Source organism: Lepisma saccharinum, chromosome 8 (genome assembly GCF_977018435.1).
Source record: "Lepisma saccharinum chromosome 8, izLepSacc3.1, whole genome shotgun sequence".
NCBI lineage: Eukaryota > Metazoa > Arthropoda > Insecta > Zygentoma > Lepismatidae > Lepisma > Lepisma saccharinum.
This window is the reverse complement of record NC_139236.1, coordinates 23,615,522-23,639,515: the sequence shown is the minus strand read 5'-3', so window position 1 is coordinate 23,639,515 and position 23,994 is coordinate 23,615,522. Positions and strand designations below refer to the sequence as shown.

The following is a 23,994-nucleotide window of genomic DNA, read 5'->3' as shown; positions in this document are numbered from 1 at the left end:
TTTACAACTCTCTTTCTAATATATAATTTATTTTACAAAGGTAAGTAAGAACTCTTCGAGCCACAAAAATGGTCACATACATCTACTATAGACGTGAATGAATCACTTAGGTTCTTCATGAAATACTTGCCGTTTTATATTAAATACTCAGTCAGTAAATTTTATATTGGTACTTTATGAATATCTGTTGGAAGAAATTATACCTACATATATTGTCACTGCTTTCTATCCTCCACTTTCAGTTTCATTCTGTTTGGTTTCATTTTCTCTACCTTCTTCAGAGTGTTTTGAAGAAAAGTTTCAGACATTGTAACACTAAGAAGAACAACAACACACGAACTGAGATGCTACACTGAGGCATTTGACTGTTCTCTTCTCTACCACTCCAAAATCATCCATCTCGTCCAAGTTACAGAAAAATAGTGTTGCTAACCATACTAACACAATTCACTACAAGGAGTTAAACCTGTATCTTTCAATTTCTTCCCTTACTTTTATCGTACATTTTTTACATGAAAGAATTGAAAGCAAAATGCAACAAAATGTAAATTTCATTGACTCAGGGGTTGAATTTACAAATCCGTAACATATTTAAGAAATATTTATTTTGGTATTCAAATGCTGAACTGTTAACACAGTGTGCGGTATCTGCTCCCTAGAAACAAGGCAGCTTAACATTTTCCAGATGGGAGCGTCCCTTTCCTAGAACTGACCGAAGCCTTGTCAAGGGAGCTGGCGTTTCCAGGAAATGACCATGCTGCACATTCCAACCTCCTTCCTTGACATTTTGATTTTAGTTGATTTATTTATTTTTATTTATTTATTTATTAATGTCTTGTTTTAAATGGCGGAGTTAAGGCCGTACAAAGCCTTTTCTTCCACTCAACCATACGTTTAAAATTATACATTATTATATTATACACAAAGTACACTAAGTCATTTCACATAGGTCCACACACACACATTATACTCATACACACAAGTCTTAAAGCCCTGAATATAACACACAAAATACAAAATATATAATACACAAAAAACTAAATATAGAAAGAAAGAATGCAAAATTTAAAATTGTATTTAAGTAACTGCAAGGTATTTTAAGAATTCGTTCACTTGCACATGCTTTTTAGTCTGCTTGACAGGGGAAGATCTAACGACTACTCTGAAGAGAGTGGCGAACACGTCTGCTAAAGGAACCGACGGAGCTTACTGCTCTAGTGCTTTCTGGCAGCTGATTCCATAGTCTTACAGCCGATACGGAGAAAGAGTTGGAGAAGAAGTTTGATCTGTGGACGGGGATAGAGAGAACTGAGGAGCTGCGTGATCTGGTGTCGCGATCGTGAAATTCGTGAAGAAATTGGAAGCGAGAGAGGAGATAGGAAGGTGACTTGAGGTTGAGAACTTTGTAAAGTAAAATCAGAGTGTGCAGCGTTCGTCTTTCTTGCATACGTAGCCACCCCAATTTGAGAAAATAAGGTGATAGGTGGTCCCAATATTTTAAATTAAAAATGTATCGTACGCAGGCATTTTGAACACTCTGCAGACGTCTAGCTGACTCACCTGTTAAGCCGGAATACGCTACGTCACAATAATCTAAATGGCATAAAACTAGGGACTGACATAGTTTGGCCTTGATAGAGGTGGGGAGGAACTTGCCCATGCGTCTTATAGAATACAGAGATGCGAAAGCTTTTCTACATGCCGAACTTGTGTGATGTGACCATGATAAATTTCCGTCTAATACAATTCCCAGATCTTTAACAGTTTGGTTAAATGGAATGTGAGTCGAATCTACAAGAATGGAAGGCAGAATGTTAAGATCTACGTAACGTTTCAGTTTATCGGAAGCAATCAAAATTGCTTGTGTTTTATTAGGGTTAATATACATGCCATTGTCTAGCGACCAGTTAACAATCCTCTCTATATCTTCATTAACCTTGGAAATACCATCGTTTAACATTACTGGGGGTGCAGAATAGTACAACTGGAGGTCATCGGCATACAGGTGATAACGGAAGTGTTTCAAGATATTTGGTAGGTCATTAATGTATAAAGAAAATAATAAAGGGCCGAGTACACTTCCTTGCGGAACGCCACAAGTAATCTCAGATAGCGCCGAGCACTTGCCATCATAAACCACCCTTTGTTTACGTCCAGTTAAGTAGGATTTGACCCAGGTCCATTGGACTATGCTTCTTGTAGAACTGCAAATGGTTCCTTCTGTTAATGTGGAAGTATTGTCATTCTATTGTTCATATAAAAATCCAAATTTACAACCCCCCTATGGGGGGGGTTCCACTTTTCTGCTTGGGGGGGGTGTAAGGGAGTGTGGATAAATCACTGATTGGAAGGATGCCTCTTTTCTGATATGAAAACAGTAACAAGACAAATTTTGTAATGGTGTTGCTTAGTTTAACTTGCTCAGAAAACTCTTCTTGTAATTTTTAATGGTGTTATATTTGTTCTTCAACTTCAAACATATTATAAAGATATATATTACAAGAGTCAAATGAAAACCTTAAAAATCCAATAAAAGTTACTTGACAGACTGTATACAGCTCAAATAAACACGAGGTATCAACTGTTATTTACATAATGGCCACAAGGATGAAACACTAATCAAGAGCTTCAAAATGCCATTTTTGTTATTTTTAAAGATGGCACCTCGTATAAGGAAGCTACAAGGAAGTGGTGACAATTATTCACAACCTTCATTGAAGGTTCTACCCCAGCATTCACCTGGAGGTCCATGAGAAAAAGAAGAATCTCAGTCAGTGTGATTTAAACCTATAACTTCCTGAATATGAGACTGCATCTTAACCATTCGTCTTAGCTCACCTCACATTTTAAAGTTATACACATAGGTACTGTAAGTGAGTAAGTACGTCACAAATGTTTACTAAAAAAATTCAAAGTGGATACACTTGAAAACAGTTTTTATTTTTCAACATAATATCCACCAACATTGATACACTTATCCAATTGCTTTATCAGTCCCTCAAAACCTGCTGCATAAAAGTCTTAGGGCTGCTGTCCCTGCCACAGTCACACCTCACATTCAACATCTTCATCATCCACAAAACCTTCATCATCCACACGATTTACAAAAAAGGAAAAATTCCGCCTTTAGCAACACTTTGCTTATTTGTTATTAAAACATGCATGTTCTTACATATGTTTGTCTCTCTAAATTTTCCGAATATACAGGGCATTTTCTTGGCAGAAAGCGTATCTTGTCATTCCGTTTCGCCATTCCGTTATACTGTCGTAAACATCAGGTTGCATGACTTTTGGGACACTCTGTATTTGGCACCTTTTGTTGATACCGTGGATTATTTGTCACCACAGAGGTTTCGTACACAATGTAGATATGACAATACATGCCAGTTCTTTTCCTAAGCATTAATATATGATGCATTACTTTATTCTATTGTAACTTATTTATTTTTTACAATTTTGAAAGAAAAATTAAATAAATTTGCTATGTTAAACAAGGTCGGGTTACGACCGGATCCAAATGCACTTCTAGAGAGAGTTTCCACATACTCCTCTACATTTTCCTCAATTTCATATTATCTGTAGTCTACATCATCAGCCATCCTCTTCTTTCAAAATCTGACACACACACACACACAAAAGTACGAGTAGCGAATCCACTCTCGGTCATCTTTTTGAATGCCATTTTCCATAAGTGTAGGATAACATTTTCGCACGCATATAACCACTCCACAGGGTCGATTATTAATAGCACAAACAATGTTCTTTCCAACATCTGACTGCACCTAGTAATAAAGCTGATGGCGTAGTGGTAACGTCATCCCGAGGTCGATACACGGTGGAGGCGCAGTTGTTTGGATTCCACTTGAAACTCAGTGACGTGCACTGAGGAGTAGCTAGTCTAGCAGAGATAGATCAATCAATCTCACATCTCTAATTATTTTCAAATCACAATATTTATTGTCTTGTTAAAGCCACCACAGCTCATATTCAACACCTTCTTTCGCACGCTCTTCTCGTCCATCGGTGTTCTCCGCGGGCAAAGCTGGCTGGATACCCTAGCTCGCTCTTCTTCCGCCAGACCAGTTTCCAGGTAGAAACGGCCGGCCCAAGGAAAAGGAAGATTTCTACCTCTACCTCCCTTGTCCCCACACCCCCCGCTGCAATGGTTGAAAGCCCAGGCTTTCAGGTCCCCCAGTCTATCTCCTATAGGACAGATAGGGGATTGGTTTCTCATAATTTTTTTGTAAATCCTCTAAAGAACACAGGGTAAAATTTTCTGCAGTACTTACTTTCTCTGTATTTACACAACCTTTTACACGTTGTACAATATGTGCATATGTATAATATGGGATGTAGTTTTATTATTTATGAAATGGGAACGTGTTATGTGCAGACAATAATGTTATGCTTTCTTTCTTTTTTCTTTTTCAAATATGGAATATATAATGATAAAATTACAAATATGTGCTCAGGCTGTCTCTGACTCTTGTTTTAGTAGTGTTTTATTTAAATATACTGCTCTTGGTCTCTCACAGTCATAAATACAGATGTATTTATTTGGGCAAGAGAACGCGTGTTCATATTGTTGTTGGTTTGGTTTATTTTACTTCGCTTTTCTGCCACATTTGGTTATCGCGAAAATGAGGATTGAGTGATAATATGATGAAATTGGTTAAGGGACCTCATATGAACAATCCAGGCCAGGATTCGAACCCGTGATGAGTGCGCATTCTTGTCCTATGTGTTGCAGTGAATAATGAAATAATTTGGAATGAAAAATGTATCTCAGAACTCAAAAAGTCAAATGAATATCATTGAAGAAACTACAAAAAAGTTTGTTGTGTTTTGTTACCAGTCACCAAATCAACCAAGCGTGGGGGAGTGGTTATCACAGCGTGCTACGACACCAGGAGTTCCGGGTTCGAACCCTGACCCGGGCATGGGCGTTCCCTGTGCTCGTCCCTTCATCAATTTCATCGTATCATCTTCGCAATTAACCAAATGTGACAAAAAAGCAACGCTAAGTAACAAAAATGAAATCAAATCATTGATTGATTGCTCAATTTGGTTTATTTTACTTCACTTTTCCGCCCCCTTTGGTACGACAAAATTGATGAAGGGACAGACACAAAGAACACAAATGGCCAATCCGAGATTCGAACCCAGGATCTCTGGCTTAGAGTCAAATCAAATAGTTTTTTATTTTCGAATGTGGGTGGGGGTTACGTGTACTTTTTTCTAGTACTCATTCATAATTTTGCAATATTTTCCTGTTACTGATATTCTTCTTTTTTGTAGGAATACTGGTCCTAAAGGGAGGAGGGGTGTGACCCACACCAACCCCCCCTCCCCTTGAGCACACCACTGACTGCTACCCCAAGTGTCGACGTCACCGCACGTCACTGTTGAAACTGTTGGTCCAATCCCGGTTGGCCCTTATGTACGTACATAAAGTGGACATAAAATAACAATCCAACTCATTACGTAATCGTGCTTGAAAATTTTAACAGTAAGCCCAACATAAAAAAATATGAAATCACCCCTGTAGTATCAAAGAGTTCAACAATTAAAAATCAATAGAAAAATGGTACAGAACAACACAAAACCGAACCAACATCAACAGAACACATTTTCACAATATTCTATGGTTACTTAAGTACACACTTTTTCTGTAGGTTGGTGATAAAAGACGAATAATAGATGAAGATATATATTTGGTTTCAGATGTTGAACTAACTGGGTAGTTCATGGAACGTTGCATGAGTGAGAGTCTGGAATTTGGAAAGTTGAAAGTTTCGTTGTTCCGTGCTTTATGCCCAGGCAAAATCGTCTCAGTGGACACTTATGTCAAATCGTCGGAATGCGAGCTAAACCCCATACCAGCTAACTGTAGACCAGGCGAACAAGAACAAGTCTCTTTGCAAGTAGTGACGCGAGAGGCTCCACCAGTGAACAGTGAGAGAAACAGGATTGTGTAATGGGCGACGGGAGTTACCCGTTCTCTCTGTAAGCGATGCAAATTTTGAAAAGGATAATTCCGAACGCACATGGCAAACGGACCGTATTTTTATCTCCAGGTCCGTACTATTGGTTTAAGAATTTCTTAGGGAAATATTAGGGATAAATCTGCAAGAGCAAGTTTTGACAAGCCGTGCATTTACCGTACGGACTAAAGTCTGGACCGTTCGTCCGCACATGCCATGAAATTTCGCGCTTTCACTACTCGATTTTCCTCCTCCTCTACCGATATGCGCGGCCCTGCTCTACAGTTAGCTGGGACAGGGTATAGTCGAGCAAGAAAATTTGAAAACGACACTTACTCTTTTCGTTAGGTCATGGACCTGCTTTTCTCAAAACAATGATTATATGAACCATATCATTATTGTTGTACTAGCAACCATTGTTGCTACAATTGCCATGGCTTCATGAACTACAATGTCCAATTCGTTCACATAGGATTATGTTCAGGAAATGTTAAAAGATGTAAGTAAGAATGGATTTGTTTTTATTAGAACATTAAACTACATCAAGACAGCCGGGATAATAGTGGTATGTTTAAGTTAATAAGCTAGCATTTAATGACTTAAAGGTTCGAGATCAAAGAACTGGAAATATAACTTGGAGCTACCAGTAAGGCATCAGGTGACTAATCAACTAGTTTTCAATGAACAAAACGAAATATGAACCCTGAGACTGATCTTTCGATATTTTACGAGTTCCTCTAGTGTTCCATGAAATTCATTTAACCAACTTTCATACTTTTATGCTGATACATAACGGTGAAGCAAACATAATATTTAGAGTTCTTGATTGTCAAATGTGGAAGTAGTAGGCCTACAAAGGGAGTAAGATTAAGCATCATAATTGTATTTTTCTGATTCTATGATGTCTTTATACCATTTTTAGCTAATCATTCCGATGAAGATGAATGATGATCAGAAGGAAACTGATGAAGACTCACAAATAAATTCCTAAGACAAGAATCGGGTACTTCAAAGACCACATCTTGAGTGTGCCACTGGCTACCGAGGCGCTAATGTATAATAATTATATGCAAAATATGAAATGGTAGAAATTTATATAATAATAACTAACATAATATGATAACACAGGTGTTAGTTGGTCCATCAAATTACAGCCAAGCGGAGGAGAAAGTGTATTTGATTTTGAATCACATTTGGATTGTTTAAAGAAAATTGTTTTCAGAGCACTTCATGCTCAGATATGCTAATCGGAACTAAGTAAGGAAACAGTTTTAAATGCAATCTCAACCATTGTGAAATATATATTCACCGGGAATCAAATCTGCAATCTCTTGGCTATACGAAAGTGGACAGTGTTAATCAGTAAATTGTTTTACGTACATTCTATTATAAGATGAATCTGGAAGATATTGCACAGAATTTGAAAACATTACAGCCTGTCGAAGTTGTGTTTACTTTTGAAATTAATTTCTTCAAAATGTTAATGAAACACTTAACAATGTTCATCCCATCGTTAATAAAATAACGCATTTTCAGCCCATTTACTCCCGATCTTGACAAGTTTTATAATCAAAGAACTAACTTGTAAACTAATTGATGTTCAAATATCGAAAAGAGAAACATATCTTATGTAGATGTATTAACAATATTGCAAAAAAGTTAAGCTAAATATTTCATTGTTCTATGAAGGAAAACTTCGTTGAAATGAAGGGTGTACTCTTTCTGTCTACCTGAGAGTAGTTTTGTGCTATCTCTGCTAGCTATTTCCTTATGTAATTTTATATTTGCTTTAATCCTTATTCAGTTTTTAAAATGCTCTTCTATTTTACAGGATGTGCGTTTTTAGGTTGGCATTCAGAAAGCCGTATTTTCTCACACGTCATTGAAGGGTATTTTTATATTAATTAGATTAGACGAATTTTCTTTCAACACTTTTTGAGACAATGGAAGTTTAGAAAATGGGGAATTGTCTTGAGATTAATGCATTTTCAACCACTACTTTCACTGTCAATTTAGTTTTCTGAATTTAATTTTGCATTTTTGATGTTTATACTTACTCTACATTTAAAACAAGCCGACATTGAAGTAAAATTTGATTCTATTGTTGGAATTTTAACAGAATTTGCATACCACGCGAAATAGGCTATGTACCTTGCGTAATTTGGCCAACAAAAGAGAGAGAGAGAACCTACTTACCAAACTCAATTTTATTGCAAGAAGGTCGAATGATAAGAATAACTTATCACTTACCTTTACAGAAACCAGTAATTAGTAGATTACAATGTAACAACTTGAAATTACAAGTATAATAAAATTTGCAATTTTAATTTCTTTTTGCTACAGATATTTAAAAAGTTACATAAAATATTAGATAATAAACATTTTTCTTAATACTATTTTCAAATTTACTATTGAGTTGTGCAAAACATAAAATCATAAAATTACTAAACAAAGTATCCAAAGTAAAGTAAAGTAATTCGAGTTATGTTCCAGGATGAAAATCTTGTGACATGTTGTTCTATTTGACAAACACACTTTGGAATTCTAAATTAATTTAAAGATAAGTATCCTGAATATATCAAGATAGGGCAGATTAAACAAGTGGGACAATTATCACGAACGAACGGGGAGGGGGAATTATTTTGAGAGTGTCAACCAGTTATATTTATTATTTATAATTTCCGAATATTTATCCGCATCAGAAGTAAAGAGCTGCGAGAACTCAGACTGACTATGAGGAACGAATTAAGACACCCACTGTTATTTTAGTATTTTTGAAATATTCAGGATGCAGAATTTCTGTTGTCATTATTGATCATTGCAAGGAAAATACAATTTCTATTATGAATGTTTTTCATTCTGGAACATGCTTGATGGCATCACTTCTTTTTTCCGGTGCTTAGTTGAGTTTAATTAGCTGTGTATTCATCCATACTCTTCAATATATATTGTCATTAAATATATTTCAATAAATTTAAAACCAATTAAATCATCCTCAATTAATTTTTTTTATTATATTCAAGGTAGTCACAAATGGATTAAATAATTACAACCTTCAATTTTTTATTACTAACCAATTTAAAATTCATAGTATCCGCATTTATTAGATTTTGGAATTCAAATAAAAATTATATCTAGGAATTAGATTAGGTTACGTTAGGTTAATACTATGAAAATTTAGAATGGTAGTATTATCTTATTTTTGAGTTTTATCATGAAATACATATTTTACATAAAACTGGCAAATAAAACCCGTATCCAATAACATATTTGACTATGTATATGTAACTATGTTACATTTTAAATGAGAGCAAAATTAAATTGTGACTTGTTCTGATTTAGTGCATGCTTGGATAAGAGTCGTTTAATACAAGTCATATCATAAAGATTAGACTCTAATAATGTCTGAAGATACCTTCCACGTATCTACATGAAAGAAAACTAGCATCTCTGGGTATGACGCCATATTGTCTATCTTACCATAGGGCTGGAACAACGGATATAGAAACAAATTCGCATATGATATAAGTCCTTTAATTCACTTGGTATTGTATAATAATTAAATATGTTTGCACACTGAAGAAATACAAAAAGGCCCACATCCGATAGGCTAGTTGAAATGTTCTCCCGCTGCCGCGAGCCGACATGCACCATGCCGTGCGTTCGAATATCACGCTCCCAGAATTCCGAGTTCTTGCAAGAAGCTCCCAGCGGAAGTAAAATAAAAACAAGTGAGGAGCGGAAAGCAATATACTATTTACAATCTTCAACATTCTCCCCCCCGTTGGAATGCGCAGCATCCAAATTAAATCATGAAAGTTCAATTGATCTTCCCATCTGGAAGAGGTACAATCTTACAGAGAGCCCTTCGGTACACTCCATCCTTGGTGCGAACCACGGCTACACGAACTAAATTGTCTTTCCCTGGAAACACTTCTTCTATAATGCCCATTTTCCAGGATAATGGGGGTAGGTTGTTTTCTTTCAGAAGCACAAGTAGTCCTGGTTGCAGGTTGGGCTGCGTGGTTGTCCACTTCTGACGCTGTTGCATACCATGAAGATAATCTCGGGACCAGTTTCTCCAAATCCTTTGTTGAAACTGTTGAACTCGTTGCCACCTGGAAAGTCTATTTTCCTTGAGATCAGTTAAGTCTGGTTGAGGAAAGGAAGTTAGTGGACCACCAATAAGAAAGTGGCCTGGAGTGAGGTAATTAAATTCTTCATGAGAGTCAAGTAAGGTTGTAAGAGGTCGAGAGTTTAAGCAAGCTTCGATTTGGCACAAAAGAGTTGACAGCTCTTCGTATGTCAGTACAGCATTCTTGGCGACTCTACGAAGATGGTACTTCATGGATTTTATGGCGCTTTCCCAGACACCACCGAATGTTGGGCTACGTGGAGGTGAATTTTTCCACTGAAAGTTTTCTTGTGCTGCATACCTTTGAATGTCTTCACTGAATCCTTGCGATTGAAATAGCAATTGAAGTTCCTGAAGTTCGTTCTTCGCTCCTTGAAATGTTGTGGCATTATCGCTGATAATGGTGGAACACTTGCCTCGTCTTGCTGTAAAGCGTCGCAATGCTGCTATGAAAGCTTCAGAAGTAAGGTCTGTTACTAGCTCAAGATGTATTGCTCTCGTGGCTAGGCACGTAAAAAGAGCTATGTAGCATTTCTTTGTGATTTTACTCCTGATTGACCCTACTTTGATAACGTATGGTCTGGCATAGTCTATGCCCACATGATTAAATGCCTTGCTAGGTGTAACTCTGATGGGAGCTGTCCCATTAGCTGCTGTGCTGCAGATGCCTTCAAACGATAACAAGTTAAACACTGATGAATGATTTGCTTAATAACTTGTCGTATTCTAGGAATCCAGTACCTTTCTCGAATGGATGAGATTAACAATTGAGGTGCTGCGTGCATCAATCGTTCATGCTCTGATGCAATTAGTAGACGGGCGAAGTGACTTTTTGGATGCAAAATGATTTGATGCTTGCTGCTGAATTCCAAGTTGCTATTTTCTAGCCTACCTCCGACACGAAGAATTCCCTGATTATCCAGAAAGGGGTGTAAGTCTTTAAGGATACTTTTGTTGGATACTTGCCCTTTGGCAGTGAGATCATTTATCTCTCGATGAAAGAACGAAATTTGTGTCATAACGACACACGTTTGAGTAGCGTCTTCAATGTCAATTGAAGTAAGTGGATCGCATTGTTTGTTACTTGCATTTTTACAATTGCGAATGAATCTTTTACAGAGCGCTACAATCCTTAACAATTTGAAAAATGTAGAAAAATCGTTTATTATTGCCTCTGATTGCAGATGAGACACCAGTGTAGTTACAGGAAGCTTTCGTTGTTCAGGAACATCTTTGTTCTTAAGACTTGTGTCAGATGATGATGATGGCCAGCACGTTTCATCTTCTTGCAACCAAGCTGGACCATGAAACCATAGCGAATGATGATGAATATCTTGAGGTTTAACTCCACGGGAGATTAAATCTGCTGGATTATCCTTGGACGAAACATGTCTCCATTGATAAGTTTGAGTAAATTCTTGAATTTGCGCTACTCTGTTGGATACAAAAGGCTTCCATCTGTTTGCTGGCGATCTGAGCCATGCCAGAACTATTTGTAAATCTGTCCACAAATAAACATTGTCAATATTAAGTCTCAAAATTGGGAGAGTCTTGTTGAGTAATTTGGCCAATAAGACTGAAGCGCACAGTTCCAATCTAGGAAGAGTGGTTTTCTTGATCGGGGCGACCCGTGATTTTGAGCACAGCAAGTGAACTTCGGTGTAACCTTCTTCGTTTGCTGAGCGAACATACAAGCAACTGCCATAATTTTTCTCCGATGCATCGGAAAAGCCATGGATTTGTATATTCTTGACACAACCAGGTGTTAGGATGAAACGTGGTATTTGCATTTCACTGATGACTGGTAGCTGAGAATGAAGATGAACCCATTCAACTTGCAGGCTTTCTGGAAGTGGATCATCCCAGTTTATGTTGTGAAGCCACAACTGTTGTAAAAAATACTTATACATTACAGTTACTGGTGAAAGTAGTCCAATTGGATCAAAAATCTGGGCAATAACACTGGCTACTTGACGTTTGGTTGGTTTGTGTGACATCATGTTAACAGACTTGGCTCCAATGTTAATCATGAAAGTGTCTGCCGAGGGATTCCATGAAATTCCTAGAGTTTTAACACCTTCGGTATGAAAATGAATTAGATTTTGAGTCTCTCTCAGTGATTCTGGAATAGCGTTGAGTACTTCAGTGCTGTTGGAGCACCACTTTCGTAAGATGAATCCTCCTCTTTTCAGAAGTTCTGAAAGATCTTGGTAAAGTTGTAACGCACCTTGCACGCTACTGCTTCCTCCAACGTAATCATCAACATAGAAATCACGCTGCAACACTTGACATGCGTGTGGGAAGTTAACTGCTTCATCTTCGGCTAACTGCTTCAGACATCTGGTTGCTAAAAAGGCACTTGATGTAAGCTCATACGAGACCGTATTCAATTGAAATACTGTTATGAGTTCCTGAGGAGAGTTTCTCCACAGAATGCATTGCAGTGGCCTGTCATCTGGATGTATGTGTATCATTCTATACATCTTTGTTACATCAGAAACCAATGCCACCTTGTGAGTTCGAAATCTTAGAACAATTGAAAATAAATCTTCCTGTATGGTAGGTCCAACCATTTGTATGCTATTTATTGATTCACCGCTTGTTGATGGCGAACTCCCATCAAAAACAACACGTATTTTCGTTGTACTGGAATCCTTGAAAACACAATGATGCGGAATGAAAAATTTTGTGCTGTCATTTGTTTGTACATCATTTAAATTCCCTATGGGTTCCATGTGTCCCAACTGGTAATATTCTTGCATAAATTCTGTATAATCAGCTTTTAATTGTGGTTGACGTTGAAGCCTCGTTTCTAATTGGTGAAATCGAGTTAATGCAGAGTGTGAGGAGTCACCTAACACTGAACGATCCTTACATAATGGCAGCCTGACCGTATAACGGCCACTTTCATCTCGTGTCACATTTCGCTGAAAATGTTGCTCGCAAGCAATTTCTTCTGGTGATTGCAGTTTCGTGTGGATCTCCTCTATGATCCAGAACTGTTGGAGTTGCGAGCTGAGAGAATCTTCCTTTCTCGTGAAAAATGACCTAGTAATACTGTTGCTAGAAGATTTTGCTGGAATCTTCCCTGCAATAATCCATCCAAACTCTGTGTCTTGAAGAATGGGGAAATTTCCTGGTTTTGTTCTCTTTTCAGGCTTCATAACGGTAAAGAAAACCTCTGCACCAAGCAGAATCTGTATTTTGCCAGGCGAACAAAAGCTTGGGTCTGCTAAACGAATATCTGTTGGAATGTTCCATTCAGATGCATCAAACTTTTCTGAAGGCATTAATCCTGTAATGGTTGGCAACACTGAGCACGAAATACTTGTCGCAAAATTGCTATTATTAGATCTCAGACGGATCTCTACTGAATGACTCGATTCAGCTGACGAATTGTTGATTCCCTGAATGGGAACTCGATGCTTTACCTTTCTAAAACGATGACTTTGAACAAAATCTTCAACAATGAAATTATTCTGACTCGCCGCGTCCAAGAGAGCACGACAATTGACCCAATTGCCCGCTATATCTTGTACTTGAACAATTGCCGTAGCAAGTAACACCTGTGACGCGTTTTTCTGCTTAATTGAACAATAAGAAACCTGAGGTGCTTGATCTGAATGCTGTGAAGAATCGCTTGTATTGTTTACCATCGATGTGTTCACGTGACCCCCAGATGACATTTCACGCTGCTGGTTTACATTGGATGTACCTTCATCTACATGAAGTAAAGTACTATGCTTCTGTTTACATCGCTTGCACACTCCATATTTACACTGTGCCGAAACGTGATTGTTGCTGCTAAGACAGTTAAAGCATACGCGATTCTCACGTAAAAATTTATACTTTTGTGAAATAGAAGCTTTCTTAAAGGCTTCACACGAAAATAAGCGATGTTTGTTTGCTTTACAAAACATGCACAATGAAGAATCTGTTGTAACATATGACTTCGAAGATTGTTGACATTTAGCACTGTACTGTTTGTGCATATTTGTAGATGATTTTGTTGCTATCTTGTTACCTTCACTCGTAACTGGATTAATCTTTTCAAGAGCCTGGCATCTGTGCTCCAGAAAACTAAAGAGCTGATCTAATGTGCTAAATTCAGTATCATTACTTTCTAGTTCAAATGCTCTTCTCGTTGCAGGATCGAGATTTGAAACAAGATGCTGAACTAAAATTATATCAGTTAACGACATGTTGTCAGCTATCATTTTGAGCGCTGAAATAGAGCTAACTGCAGTGTTTGTAAAGGCACGAAGTTCCTGACAATTCTCCTTTACAACTGGATTGATATGTAAAATATCATTTACATGTGAGACTGCAATCAACCTTTTATTGTCGTATCGCTCATTGAGTTGCTCCCAAGCAATAGCGTAATTTGCTTCTGTCATTGGCAAATTTTGAATTAGATGTAAGGCCTCGCCTTTCAACGATACGCGCAAATACTGAAACTTCTGAACATTTGAAATATCTACATTGTTGTGTATCAGCGATACGAACGTGTCCTTGAAAGACACCCACTGTGTGTAATTACCGCTAAAATGTGGTAATGCAATTGCCGGCAGTTTCACTTGCGTATTTGAAGTTTTAGATACACATTTGTTTTCTACACATGTTGCTTTATCATGGTTGTCAATTAATGTTTGCATCTGTGACTTTAAATCGAAATACATTTCTTCGATTTCATTCCTTTCCGCGTCGTGCTCACCCTCGGTTGTTTCTGATTCTATTGTGTCTAGAACGCCTTCCAATTTACTCCAGATAGCATTTACATGTTCCATGCGGGTTTTTATTTGTTGTATTTTAGCTGAGGATTCGTCGTAAGTACTGACATACGATTGAATGCGTATAAGTTTCCCTTTGTGGGAGCTTCTTTCTTTGATCAATGCTCTTACGTTTGCCATGCTTGCTGAGAAACGAAACTGAATGCAGAAATAAACACAAGAATACAAAGGGCTATGAAACAATGAAGGAAAAGGAATGTTATAGGAAACCAGACTTTTGTACTCACCGCTGCCGAAGCTAACACACTTCACGGGGAGTTGATTGTTGATTGTGTTTTTCTCCGCAGAGCTTCATTGTTGATTCCGACGAAAATCGTAGAACGGAAGAAAAGTTCAAGGTCAGCTATTGCTTTATGTTTTCGCGAACGAGAGTTCCTGAAACAGCTGATTCCACCGTACCGTGACGATTAATGCTACTGTAATCGCAACCGAGTTCAAGGTCACTGCAAAATTCGTTGTAACGATGTTCGTTACGAAAACGCGGAAAACATGTAATTGTGCAAACCAAAAACACTGTTTGTTCTGTAACACTGTCACAATTAGCACTGTCACAACTGATGATCACTGACCTGCACGAAACAAACTGCCACTATATCCGGAATGCGGAGGACCATAAATGTCTGAAGATACCTTCCATGTATCTACATGAAAGAAAACTAGCATCTCTGGGTATGACGCCATATTGTCTATCTTACCATAGGGCTGGAACAACGGATATAGAAACAAATTCGCATATGATATAAGTCCTTTAATTCACTTGGTATTGTATAATAATTAAATATGTTTGCACACTGAAGAAATACAAAAAGGCCCACATCCGATAGGCTAGTTGAAATGTTCTCCCGCTGCCGCGAGCCGACATGCACCATGCCGTGCGTTCGAATATCACGCTCCCAGAATTCCGAGTTCTTGCAAGAAGCTCCCAGCGGGAGTAAAATAAAAACAAGTGAGGAGCGGAAAGCAATATACTATTTACAATCTTCAACAAATAATAATAATAATGATAGTAATAATAGCAACAATAATAACAAATATAGCTCTATAATTAACAAACGTTTCCATCTCTAATAGCAATACTCATTTTTCCACAACATGAAACACGCTGCACAACACAAATGTTTCAAAATGAAACCAACTTGTATTTCTTTAGAAAAGGCTGTTCACTTTGAAAATAAGTAGCCTTTCATTCCGAACTCATATTCTCATTTGCCGAAGTATCCTGAATATATCAATGTAGGACACATTAAAAGTGGCACAATTATCACGAGGAAATGGGGAAATAATTTGAGAGTGTCAACCAATCGAATTAAATGTTTCTAATTTCCGAATACTTTTTCACATCAGAATTATCGAATTGCGTGAATTAAGACTGACTATGAGGAGCGAACGTAGGACACCTACTGTTCATTTGAAATATTCAGGATATGTAATTTCTTTTTATCAATGGAATAATGTAGGAAGTGAAGATGATACTTTTATATTTTTTTCATTTTGAAACATGTCTTATGCATTGATAGGTGCAATTTTTAATATTTCATTTCATTTTTTTCACATTGTATCCACATTTGATCCCGTTGATTTTCAATGTACGAGCTCGGGTATATTCAACACTGAACTACTTCCATGGAATGTAATTATTGACTATTCTAATCAGGAGGCGATATAATATATGATTCCTAATAATACTTATTGGAAATATTTTATCAGCTTATGTCAGCAAATTTTATAAAGTTCTTAAATAGAAATTAGAAATCAAATTATAGATAAATTAACAATTCTTCTTCATAAGTTGTAGGCGTTCGAATTAAAATCTAATAACATCATTTAAAGCTATTTTGGGGAATCTTAATGTTCCGATTTGTGTTAATTTTTAATGACAAATGAGGAAGAGTTGAATTTGAAACGGTTCATTTATGTTTCGGAGAGAGTGAGTGTTATATGTTACTTAGTGTATTCACTTTAATGTCTATATTTAGTCTAAATCAAGATTACAATTATCTCTTTTGTAATGTTCTTCACTTTATGTAATATTCATTTATCTTGAAGTTTTTGTCTCTTTGGGTTTGGTAAGGCTTGTAATTCTCCCATGTGACAGACGAATGAATGAATATACGCCACGAAGATTTTCAGATTGTGTACTTTTTTATAACTTTTTTCTCGATTTTTACTTTTCACTTTTGTGCTGTGTTTATTACGGCAGCAAATCATAATTTTTAACCACACCAGATTAAACTGCAGTCTATTTACAAAAGAAATATTGTGGCAAGGTGTCTTATTGACGATAAAAGTGCCAAGCCTGTACAAATTCTTTGACCTCATTTCAACCACTCTCACTAAATATAGTTAAACGCGGAAATTTTGGATTCGTAGGACCAAAATTCGATACGCTCACCATGTTTTAATTAACGAAAAGCCACACTTGATGAGCTGTTGTGCTTTGGAGTTTAGCTTTACTGAAATTCAAAGCAATGCATTCATAACGTTTGAAGTTTAAAAATAACATAGCAACATCAATATCTATCCTCAAAAACTTTCAAAAATAGTTTGGAATCTTGTATTTACTATCAATAAGACACCCATCCACATTAAAATGAACTAACTAATGTAGTTTAATCTGACAGTCCTAAGTCTGTTTAAAGTGGGAAGGAAGATTATAATTTCTGTCGAAACTATTCTCCTGCAATAATTAGATGTGTTATTCAATAATTAATGTTAAATATGTTGACTGTTACAAGGTGCTGTGCTGTGTTCCATTTGGGACAGGTGTAGACATGATTAAACAAACAAAAGAAAAATTAATACACCTTTTTATGGTGTGCAGTACAACATCAGGTTTGTAACAATGCACGAACAATGTCCTTTGAGTTCATTTCTGAAATCAAATTTACGTTTTTTTTGTTTATTATTTTAACTGTGTCGGGTACATCAGCCATTACGCTCAGAGAAAAAGTCCAGGATGGTTTTCTACAATGCCATTATTGTCATAGAGTGAGTGCAATGTTTAGCAATGTTTAGAAACAAACAATGAATTTCGAATCACCATTAACATATTCAGCTACAAGAGCATGGAATGCTTCCTCCTTACCTCACTAATCGCAATAACTTCAAAGACAAACTAAAAACTCTATTGTTAAATGAACAATATCTGTGTTCCAGCACTCACGGTTAATAGCTATCATTTCTATACCAACTTCCTAAAAACAAGTATTTTCATTTTCATTTTGCTTGTTTATTTTCCCCCCTTACATGTTGCCAACCCTTGACAATATGTTGTCCTTTGTCGTATATTAAGAACATTTATATGTTTTTACATAATATTAATTCCTGTCATTCTTAACTATATCACACCAAGCACAATTGAGTCAATTAATTTGTGTATTTGTTTTCAGTATTTTTCCTTTCTCTTTTAGTGTGTAGACGAGCCTTTGTTCTCACTTTTGTAAAAAATATTGTTCTTTTTGTGATTTCTTTATGTTTATTTCTTTCTTCTTTATTTGTTTTTTTGTTATTTGTACAAACATTTAGTATGTAGAATGTATTTAGTACGTATGTATATGTAGCGGCGGCTCAAGGGATAGAGCCGCCGTGCCATGGCACTACCCTCAGAAGAAATTCATATGTCGCCAAGTAAAGTTAAATGAATACATTGATAGTTTACGGACAAGGAGATTCGAATCTTGCAATCGGTCAAGCTGACTTGACGACCGCCCCAACCTCCTCACTGCATCGCCAGCTGTTTCGTTCGTACCCTTGCGAGGCAACAGTCCGTGCCGCGGAAGAGCTGGCCTAATCATGGACCTACCCAAGTTGACACACGTGCAGAGGGTTGAAAAAGTCTCAGCGAGGAACATTTCCACCATGAGCCGAGAACAAAGTGGCAGGGGGCGTGGTTAGCCCATAAGAAACCGTGCCAGTCTTAGCCTGGCCTGGCGAGGGAACTTTCGCAGTGTTGACACGACACAGTTGCCACCTTCAGAAAAAAGTCGCTAAATACGACTGGTTTGTAAGACCCGTTGGGGAAGTAATTTCTGCCTACTTTTGGAGAAACGAACCTAATATTTTTCCAAAGTTAAATTAACATTTTTGATAACAGATAGATGCACCAAGAGGGCCATCCAGACTTTTATAAAAATATCCTATGATGATGCGAGTTTCCTTTGGCATTTCGACAATTTCTTTTCATAACAAAGATATTTTCGACATCCAGTTAGAATACGTGTGCATGGGGGAGGAGAAGGTGATTGGATTTGTAATTGTTATATTTTTAGGGAAGTTTCCTGTAGTGTATAAAGATAGGTTAGTGAGTGAAGATGAATCGGATTATTACCTTATTACTTAAACACATGTTGTTTTCCACGTTACCAAACGAGGACAAACATCTTGGCTAGTGGCGCAACCTCAAGGAGGGGACGGGGGGCATTGCGGAGTTTTTTTTTCTATTTACTTGATCACGTTGGCACTACCCATCATAGTTGCTGCCGGCCGCCACTGTGTATATGTATCCATCGTGGTTAGGTGGTAGAACAGCCGCAGGCTGAACCTCGCTCTTTAATAAAGAAAAATTGAATTGAATTGAATTGAATAAAGCATATCACGCGCATATTCCTACAGATCAAAATTCAACTTATTCAAATCTTAATCAGTGTCGACAGATTGTAGTCGGCCTGTAACTGTAACCTCTCGTGTAATAAGATACAGAAAAGATAATGATTACGCTCTGTGTTTTCAGCACTGTGTTCAATATTTCGACAAACTGAACATTTGTCAAACTTTTATTTATGAAACTGGATGAAGGACCAGGTGAATTATCATACCAAAAAATTGTACCTTTACTGTAACATCTGTCATTCTCTTCATGCGACTTTGTAACCAAGGGGTCCTGGGTTCGATACCAGGTAGACGCACATACATGTAGGTCCAGTCCCGATTAGCCTTACCATGCATAAAGTGGACTTAAAACACCATCTCAATCTTTATGCGATTGTGACAGAAATACATGCTACAACTTTGCACTCCAGTCTATTACTTTATTTTCAGGTAACTGTGGCTAATTATAGATATTTATGGACTTCTAATGTAGTATTTTGTGAAGTTCATTATTTCTGAACTCCTTACGGCAGTTCAAGTTGCTGTCAAGTTGAAGTCATACAACTATTTTGCAGATATGTTTATTTTGTCTCGGATAAGAGAAAATGGATTTTTTAAAATGTTGGTCAGTCTTTACATCAATTATAGCAATTTTCCGTTGACAAATAATAACACCATATAACAAAAATTTGTTTAAGTGATTTTTTTTCCTGTTTCGGATGCAGTTTACTACAAAACACTAGAAAAACACAATTTTACATATGGGAAATTGTTTTTAATGAAATGACAACGATTTTCTGATTTTTTAGTAAATGCATGTATTTGGGACAATGAGAGCTGGTTTATATTGATAAAAAAGTTTGAACACATGTCAAAATGGAATGAAGAAATATAAAGAAAGGGCTAAGGTCTCTAGAAATGTGTTGTTTTCCTACTTTTCCGATTGAGATGTCCATCAGCTTCTCTGATCAGTCCCCAGATGTAATCACCTAGCATCCGCTCATTATACTGTCCCTGGCACCTTCTTTCAAACAATTATAAGTCCTGATGAAACCTTTCGCCCTGTTCCTCTAAGCATGCACCCATATGGGATTAGAAGACATCTAGATGTGAGTGGAGTACATACACCTTTAGAGACATTCTACATCCCATTGCTTTGTAGTTATTCAGAAGACTCTGTACTACATCTCTGTAATTTTCCACCCTGTGATTACCCAGGAAACTATTCACTATGTCCCTGAAGCTATTCTAGGCATTTCTTTCAACAGGTCGAATCTTTCTGATGAAGTCGTCAGCGTTAAGAAGTTTCTTCACTTGAGGGCTCACAAAAATTCCACCCTTTATCTTAGCCTCGGATAGTTTGGGGAAAACAGTCTGGAGGTACTTGGAAGCTTCCACATTTGTATGTAATAATCTTATCACAAATTGCTTGATGAGACCAAGCTTAATATGCAGGGGAGGCATTAGGATCTTTCCTGCTTGAGAAGGCGTTCCCACTTCATGGTTTTCTGTCCAATCTCTAACACTCAACAGTCTCAAAATGTCTACCTGTATCCCTGCTATCCCAAAGGCAGCGAAAACAAGAATACTTTGTGTTTACCCCTTGTAAGCCCATCAAAAATGCAATCATTTTAAAGTCACCAATTAATTCCCACTGATGTTCAGCATAGCTTACCACCTGCAGAAGATGTTGAACACTGGAGTAATCTTCCTTTAGATGAGTCAAATGAGCGATTGGAATTGATGATCACTCATTTCCATTGTGAACGAGGACAGCTTTAAGACTCCTGCAGGAGCTGTCAATGAAGAGCCGCCAGTCCCTTGAGTTATATTCAAACCCTATTTCTTTGAAAAGGCCATCCACACTGTGGCAATAACATATTGGTTCTGTGAGAGTATAGTATTGTGAGAAAGTTTCATGATGCTTCCTCTGGAGTGATATCTTGCAGGTTTTATCCAATAGGTTCCAAAGCTTTAATCGCGATGTTAAAATTTCTGCATTGGATTTTGCTAGTCCTAGATCCCTGATTAAGTCATTTAACTCAGTTTGCATGGGGAATTGAGGTGTATCATTTGCATCCCCTGAGAGGCCTTCTTCGTGGTAGATGTCGGTATCCGATTCGCTACTGGTATCTACACGTTCATCCGCAGGTTAGGATATTCAAAAACACGTTTTCTTACCCCTCTTGTGATGGGACAAGTCTACAACACAGAAATAGTAGTTGGATAGGTGATCCGAAGGTTCTCGCCAAATTCTAGGTATGCCAAATTTCATTTTCCTGTTTTCTCCTCTATACCAGGCTTTGAGAGTGGATCTACAGCACCCGCACACAACATGTGGTGCCCATTTTTTGTCTTGGTCTCCCACAGACATACCGAAATAAGATTTGAACGCTGAGCAGAAGTTGTTGCCCTCCTTTATCCTATGTTTTAGTGCCTTTGAACTAAGGAAGATGCCACACACATAGCAAAAACTGTCTGTATCATGCTTACAACGACGGGAAGATACATACATACTGCCACCCTCCAAAACAAAAACAAAACAGATTTTAGAATACTAGGTTGCACAGTTTTATCTTATAATGAATTTTCCTATGCTTAATTCATGTTAACCAATACATTTCATATAATTGACCACCATTACCAGAAAAATAATTACATGAAGGTAGCAATACCACATACATATTAGTTTTGACCTAATTTATCATAAACAAAACAAAAATTCACTTAAACAAAAAATAACTTTTTTTTGTTACATGGTGATAATCAAGGGCACCCTGCAGGATTTTTACTCACTGGGGTGGGGCAGAGTAATATTTTTTTTATCATGACCTCATATCATAGAAACGTTTATCATCATCATCATCATCATCATCATTATTATTATTATTATTATTATTGTTATTATTATTACTGCTATTATTAGTATATTTTTATATAGGGTGTTCCGTATAGGACGCCGAATTCGAAAAATAAATAAAAATACGGAAAATATCATGAAAATAGTTATATTTCACATATATGTAAGTAGTAACATCTGTCATTTGCGTATGAAAGACAATGTAAGGCATATGTCCACCCCTACTGAGTCTGCATGCATTTATACGCTCCACAAACTTATTGATAACACTCTCGCAGATTTCTGTCCCGATGCCTCCAATCACCCGAATGATTTCCGCCTTCAGTTCCAAAAGGCTTCGTGGTTTGTTGGCATACACCTGTGATTTCACAAACCCCCATAAGAAGAAATCACAGGGTGTAAGATCACATGACCTTGCCGGCCATTCCTGGTCACCACTTTGGTAAAATGTATTCACAATAACAACAGGTTGCTCAATCGTAAACTCTTCCATATCGTAATCACAACAAACGAGTCAAAACAATTGAGGCTACATTAATCGGCATAACAACAGATACCAACATTGGTAAGAACAGGTCTGCCAACCTCGATACAATGCAATAGCACTCGATTCAAATTTGGCGTTCTATACGGAACACCCTTTATTTTACAAATCATAAAATTCAAATTGAATTGAAAATGTACAAGTTCAAACTCTAGATAGAGACTGGATTCGCCTTGCTTATTTTCCATGAACATACATCACTTTGTTGATAAACAGTTCTTTGTGTTTTTATACTTTTTCACAAAGCACTGATAACAGAGACTACCTGTACTCTGTTCCAGGTTATCTCTGGAGGAAGCTAACGAAAACAAGTCTCTGCGCAAATAGTGACGTGAGATCTCTCTAATAATGAACACGTGAGAGGGAATGGGATAGCGTGAAGGAAGTAAAGCGACTGCAGTTACCAGCCCTCGCAGCGGCGTGTACTGCTTCGCTCTCCCCACTCAATCCCCCCTTCCCACTTCACTGCCGCTATGTACGGTCTTGCTCCAGATATAACCGAGACAGAGTACAATCTAAAGTCCTTCATGGCACTTCTGATCCATGTTTTTACGTGCCGAAGGGTACAGTAAAACTAGTAATAAATGTAAATGACGGGATGTGAATTGTGATGGTCAGTTCCCGACTTTTTGTAATCCCGATCAGCTGAGAAATTCTAAAGGATCTTATTTAACGGAGGTTAATTCTTGATATTTTCTGCACTATAAATATCTGATGTCTTCAAATTAACAGTTTTTATATTCCAGAAGTGAAAAAACAATCACTTGAAGGAGAAATAATGTTTACAATTCGAGATTTTCGCCTCATAAAGAAATTTTCAATTTTTCCCGACGTGGTTTGGAAATTGAGAATTTTTTTAGTCCCAATTCCGTAACGACGAAATATTTTCCGTCCCGCACACTCGGCAGTCAACATGATTCTAATATCTCTTGTGAAAACGTTCTCCCTTTATTTTGTAATTCTTGTAACTAGCAGCCTCTAAATCGCAAAAACAATATTATTTCTGATAAATATCGCTACTATTTCACCATCCGAATTATACTTATCTTTTCCAGATATTTCAGGGGGGAGGCAAGTGCTCCATTGGCCTCCCT

The 23,994-nt window shown here is 37.2% G+C and overlaps 1 pseudogene; it reads right to left on the bottom strand.

Moving 5' to 3' along the window:
* LOC145991705 (tubulin epsilon chain-like) overlaps positions 1-23,994 on the bottom strand; it is a 297,725-nt pseudogene that overhangs the window by 192,295 nt on the left and 81,436 nt on the right.